This window comes from Salvia splendens, chromosome 12 (assembly GCF_004379255.2).
Source record: "Salvia splendens isolate huo1 chromosome 12, SspV2, whole genome shotgun sequence".
Lineage (NCBI taxonomy): Eukaryota > Viridiplantae > Streptophyta > Magnoliopsida > Lamiales > Lamiaceae > Salvia > Salvia splendens.
In genome coordinates this window covers 13200613-13206612 of record NC_056043.1, presented here as the reverse complement: position 1 = coordinate 13206612, position 6000 = coordinate 13200613, and the positions used below count along the sequence as shown (strand labels likewise).

At 34.9% G+C, this 6000-nt stretch overlaps 2 long non-coding RNA genes across 2 annotated transcripts; one reads left to right on the top strand and one right to left on the bottom strand.

The window, feature by feature from the left end:
- Window positions 1–694: 694 nt before the first annotated feature.
- Window positions 695–4959, top strand: LOC121759012. The gene is made up of 3 exons (XR_006041589.1): window positions 695–1019; window positions 4407–4485; window positions 4600–4959. It is a non-coding gene; the product is annotated as an uncharacterized LOC121759012 (long non-coding RNA).
- On the bottom strand, window positions 2764–4603 carry LOC121759013. Its single transcript, XR_006041590.1, has 2 exons — window positions 3384–4603; window positions 2764–2979 (listed from the first exon to the last, which is right to left on the bottom strand). It is a non-coding gene; the product is annotated as an uncharacterized LOC121759013 (long non-coding RNA).
- Window positions 4960–6000: the final 1041 nt, after the last annotated feature.

Below are 6000 nucleotides of genomic sequence, written 5' to 3'. Positions count from 1 at the left end.
AAATAATTTCGTGCTGATTCGTGTCAGATTATCGTGTCGTGTCGAAAATTGCCAGCCCTAATTATGTGTTGCTTTCTACCTGATCGAGATGCAAACCCATCTCATCATGTGTTGCTTTCTGCTACATAATTATGTAAGAGGGGAGAAGCAGGTTGATCTCGTGGAAGCTGAGCTAGACGAGAGTGGCGAAGATGAAGAGGGGGAGCCTCTAGGCACACAGCTAGAACCACCTTCTAAAGTCCCGTTCGTCGACACAGTTAAAGCTTCACCCGATTAGAATCAAAAGCGTGTTGATAAGACGAACTACATGTAAGAGAATCAGTAGGTGATTTATATAACGCTGTGGGATGTCCGACGTTGAATGTGTGGCGGGAGTTATGTCATTCGTGTATTAAACCCTTTCCCTTCAAAGACATATCTGTAGCATTAGACATACATGATAAAATTCTACGACCAACAAGGCCCGGTTTTTATAATTAATGGCAGTAGGCATGTGTAATATCTCTAACTTTTGGAAAGTTAAATTTAGAGTTTATAATTATAGTTTGTGATAATGTGGGTATTTATATGTTTACATTAGTGGTATTAGAATTAAAGGAAATAGAAAAGTAGAAAATAAGATAAAGAAAAAAAAAGAGAAAAATAATAAATAGGTAAGGTGGAGGGTGGAGAGATACGTGCAGTGTGGGAAAAAAACAGGAGTTTTAGAAAATAGAAAAAGGATTGGGATAGAAATAAATGGAACCCATCTCTCTCTTTCACCTTCTACGTCCCTCTCTGTACTCCACCGCCCTCCTGTGCTCCCTCCGTTCAGCCACTGCGCCACCACCGTGACAGTTTCGGCCACTCCACCGTGATACATGTATCACACACCACCAACCCCAACTCTCAACTCTCCCTACTTTCTCTTAATTTTGGAGCTTAGGTTGCAAACCCACCGCCACTTAACTTTCTCTCAATTTTGAAGCTTAGGTTGCAAACCCACCGCCACTTAACTTTGCAAAGTCTTGAAATTAGAGGTGAGATTCTTCCATAACCTCCTTAATTGTGTTTCTAAGTATAGTAGTGATGTCAATTGATGTGAATTCATACCCTAAGTTGAGTAGGAAGGAGAACCAATTTTACTTTTTGGCTCATGCTTGGAAATTATGATTGAAAGTAGTGATGAAATATAATTTTATTATTGTTTCTTGTATGGTTTAGAGTGTGAAAAACATAATCTCATTGGGAATTATGTTGGAACCAAAAATTAGGGTTCATACAATTGGGGGTTTTGTAGTTCTGATGCTTTTGTATAAATTAGATTTGCAAATATGCATTTGAGGTTGTATTGTGATATAGTAGTTTGTATAAAAATGATAGAAGAATCTGATTTCTGAGACCTTAAGCTCTTGATATTGATTTTAAGGTTATCTTCTTGATGATTTTGATATTGTATAATGTTGGGGCTGCTTGGTTATGAAGTTTAATGTTGTTTGTTGATCCTTATGCAAGCTAAAAATTTGGTGAAAGGATATGGTGAAAGAGCTTTAGGTTTTTGTTGATACCGAAAAGATTTTGGTTAAAGTTTTAGCTTCAAAATGACAAAATTTTGAGTTTAAATTTGAAGTGGGGTGGCTGTCTCATAATTGCAAAACTAAATAGGTTTATTTTTTGAAGAAAAATTGAACTTTGAGGTTTATATTTTTGGGACAGCAGGGTATAACTTTCGTTTTCCGGAGTTATTGAATAGTATTATCGAGTTAGTGTTCTCCTCTTTGGCATAAAAGTAATTAGAGATGGTCTAACTTGTATATATGCTTTTAATAACTTGTTTTGCGATGATGGAAATGGTACATAAATGGAAATAGATAGATGTGATAGTTTGGTTTTCATCTTTGTATTTCAAGTGCTTATTTATGAATTGTATATGTGATTATTTAAAAACTTAGACGAATTTGGTACGAGTGCAAGTGATAGGGGAAAAGGCAAGACTCAGGATTGAGTAAGCAAGTATGAGTTTTGTTGACGTGTACAAGTAGTGTATGCATATTCTAATAGTGTATGCATATTCTAGAATTTAATGTCTTTTCCTCGATAAATATGTTGTGTTCTTATTGATTAGTTTTCTTGTGCAATGATGCTTAAATATAATTGTGGATGGATGAGACTTTTTTAATTATATATGTTAATGTGAAATAGTTGAATGATTAATCTTGTGTGGACTACATAAATGTGATATGATAGGGATGAAATTGAAAGGTGAGATAATGAAGATTGTTAGATTATATATATTGAAATTGTGAATACGTATATGATATGCAAAGTAATTTGAAGGCATTTATGTGTTGAGCAAAGTGAAGAGAGATGTGAAATATGTCTTACGTCCCGATGCTGAAGTGAGTCACAGGGTATAGTTGGCATGCCGTAGGACAACAATATTATACACATTCTTCTCCTGGATAACCGAAGCGATGGTCTCTATGATATGTTGATAGATGATATGTGCCATATACGGGTAATATATGTCAGATGCCTTATGATAGGCCATATGGGAGATGTACATAGTGGTGTGCATTCGGGTTTCAGTTTGGTTTTTTGACCAAACCGAACCGAAACTGAAAAACCGAATTTAGGCTAAAATCAAAACCAAACCGAAACCGAAAACCGAAAAACCGAAATCCAAAAAACTGAAAACCGAACTAAAAAACCCGAACTTAACCGAAAAACCGAAATTATATGAGATTTTAAACCTAAAAACTTAAATTGAAAAATATCACAAGAAATCATAAAACCATAACATAATTAACATACATCCACCAACAAAAATAAATATTTAGGCCAAACATAAAAAATAGAGTTTCATGATATCTAATTAATCTACAACAAATTATAACAATGTAAATTCATTCCAAGTCTTCAATACTTTCAAGGGATGAGCTTTGGCCACATATCTTTTGCCCATAATTTTTCTCAAGCTTTGAATGGACTTTGTAAAATCTGAAATAATCCCATAAGTTAGTAAAAAATGAATCAGAGAATTTATGAATGTACAAAAAAATGCTAATGAACAGTAGATAGGTTGAGGAAATTAGAATAACAAAACTTTTTGAATCTGGGGCAATAGATCTAGATTGATTAGGGGAATCCAATTTTTAAATATCACAACACTTAATTTAACAATATGAATTCAGCTTCAACACTTATTTACTTAATTCTTGCAATACTCATTTCTAAATATCAAAGTTTATGTGTCTATCTTCTTTTATCAGATGATATTTGTGGATTCTTCAACTATTTCTGGTTCCTAAACGAACAGATCCAAATACTAATCATATGTAGAGTAATAATTTTGAACATTAGTTTGAGAGCTGTAGAGAAAATAGATGAGTTAGAGTTTTTACCTTCTTCTGAAGACGGCGTTGATGGCCGGAGCACGTCTGATGGCGGCGTGGATTGCTGGAGCACGACTGCATTGCTGGAGGGCGGAGGCGGCATGGATGGCTGGAGCACGGCTGGAGGCGATGAGCTGGAACAGAGATAGGCAACGGGATGGAGGCTTAGAGTTTGTGAGATTCCACCTTTAGAGTTTGAGAATTACAGCGGAGAGATTGAGAATTGAGGATGGAGGCGGAGAGTCAGATTAAGAAGGAGGCGGAATTTTTTTAGGGTTAAGAGTTTTAAGTAGTATATATATATATATATATATATATATATATATATAATATTTTAATGTATAGTTTTATTAAATATAATTCAATTTTTCATTTTTTTTTGTCCGTACCAAACCGAAAAACTAAAATTTTTGGATTTTAAAAATCAAACCGAACAAAAAAATTGAAAAAACCGAACCGAATTTTAAAATTTCTGTTTGGTTCGGTTCGGATATTCGGTTTTCAGTTTTTTTGCTCACCCCTAGATGTACAACATCTGATAGTACCTCATACAGATGTACAGATGCCCTCATCGGGCTACGTATACTGTTCGTATCCCCGTGTCCACACTAAGCAGAACTTGGGGGGCTGAATGTGTTATGTATTTGAGAAATGATAGTGTTCTTTAACAGTAATTATGTGGTTATGATTATCTCATAGTATATATGTTGCAGTGACTGATGTAAGTAAGTGACGGGGATGATGCCATGATGTCTCAAACTATATATTGTGTTGGATGATGAAATAAAGTAAAAAGTTGATGGAATAAATTGTTGTATTTGCACTATATTGGGATAATATTATTTTGGTTGACAAGTATCCTATTATTATTTGAAAGTGCAACTTTTTTATATAATTATGTTTGTTCTATCACCTTTATGATTCGAAAGATTAATTTGGTGGCAAATATGATTTGGTTGACAGGTTGCTATTATACTAACGTTGCAAGTACAATTTTATTTATATGATTATGTTTGTTATATGATTTGACAGAATTGATATTATATGAAATGGTATATTGTTGATATCAGATTGGGAGATGTAATATAAATAGACGACGTACGTTTTCCAGGTAACAAAGTTATTACTTTGTGATAGTGTTATTGATGGAAATCTTAGGGATTATATTCGGGAATGTGATTACACTATGAGCTTAAGCTCACCCCCCTTCTCTTCCCTTTTGCAGAGTATAGTGGCGAGAGATCTCGCTAGATGGACAGCTGCGCGCGTCAAGTCACTGTCTCTTTTGTCGAGAAAGTTAAGATGGTGTATATGTGGCATGTTTAGTTGAGGATTTGTAGATATGTATAGTCTAGTTTTTCTTGTTGTAGCAGGTTGCTAATTGTATAGTAGTGTGTGTGAGTCATGTTAAAGAAAAAAAAGTACACAGAAGAAAGACTTTTTCGTAATAAGAGGCTGAGCGTATCAAAATGTGACACCAATTATTCGGTTTAATAAATCGAGTAAGGGGTGTTATGGGATGTCCTAAGCGCACATGATGTAAAACAAACTGCTAGATTCAATTACATTGATTATGAACACATCATACAAATAGGAAGGAATGAGAAATACACAACAGAGTGCAGAGCAAGCACTGACCTTGTCGCTGCTGTTTCCGTCATGCGCCGATGTGTTGTCTGGTCGTTGGTGTTGAGTGTGTGTTAGACGCACCGTGACTACAATAATCAAGACCATAAACCCTATTTAAGGGCGGTAATCCACCAAAACTGTTGTGGGCAGAAAGTTGAATTGCTGTTTACCACCATAATTTTGGGCGTTTTAGGAGTGAGCGGCGGATTGGTGATTATCAGCCGAAACAAGGGTAATTTTGTCATGTTTTAATTGTTTTAAGGGTTTCTCCCATTCAACCAAACAACACACATTGGGCTAAACTATTTTTTTGGCTGAACCAAACAACATATATATTTAGGAAAAACCCTCTATCTACAAATCCATGAAAATTTGTGTGTAGGCTACCATACGCCCCCCAAATGTGTTTGAACATCGTTAATTTTTTAACTACATAGAATATAAAACATAAAACAATAATAAAGGTTTTTGTACTAGTATAAAACAATAATAAAACTTATCTTACCTACATGAAACAGTAATCAAAACATTTTGTACCTTCACACATACAAGGAGTTAACAACATCCAAACAAAAGTCACATTATGTATTAAAATGAAACATGAATAGAACTTTTTGTATGATTTATGTATACTTCAAACTTTTTATACCAATATGAAAAAAATGTGAAATAATTTGTGTGAGTTGTGTATTTAACCTATATATTCGTATTGAGTTTTAGTATCATGTCAAAAATTGCGACCCTAACCAATATCACTTGTAAGAAGCTCTTATAAAATGTGCTCTCTGCCAAAAGGTAAATATCACGTATGAGTAATGAGACACAATTTTTTTTCTATAAAGAAAATATGAGTTATTTTGGATCGGAAGGAGTATAAGAGCACTTAAAATGGGCGAGGGGGGCACGACGTGCGGCTCTCCCAATTGTAAACGTCGGTCGAAGGCGTAGGGAGGGGTGTCGACGGGCGGGAGGCCTATCTCGGAGCGTGGCGATGACA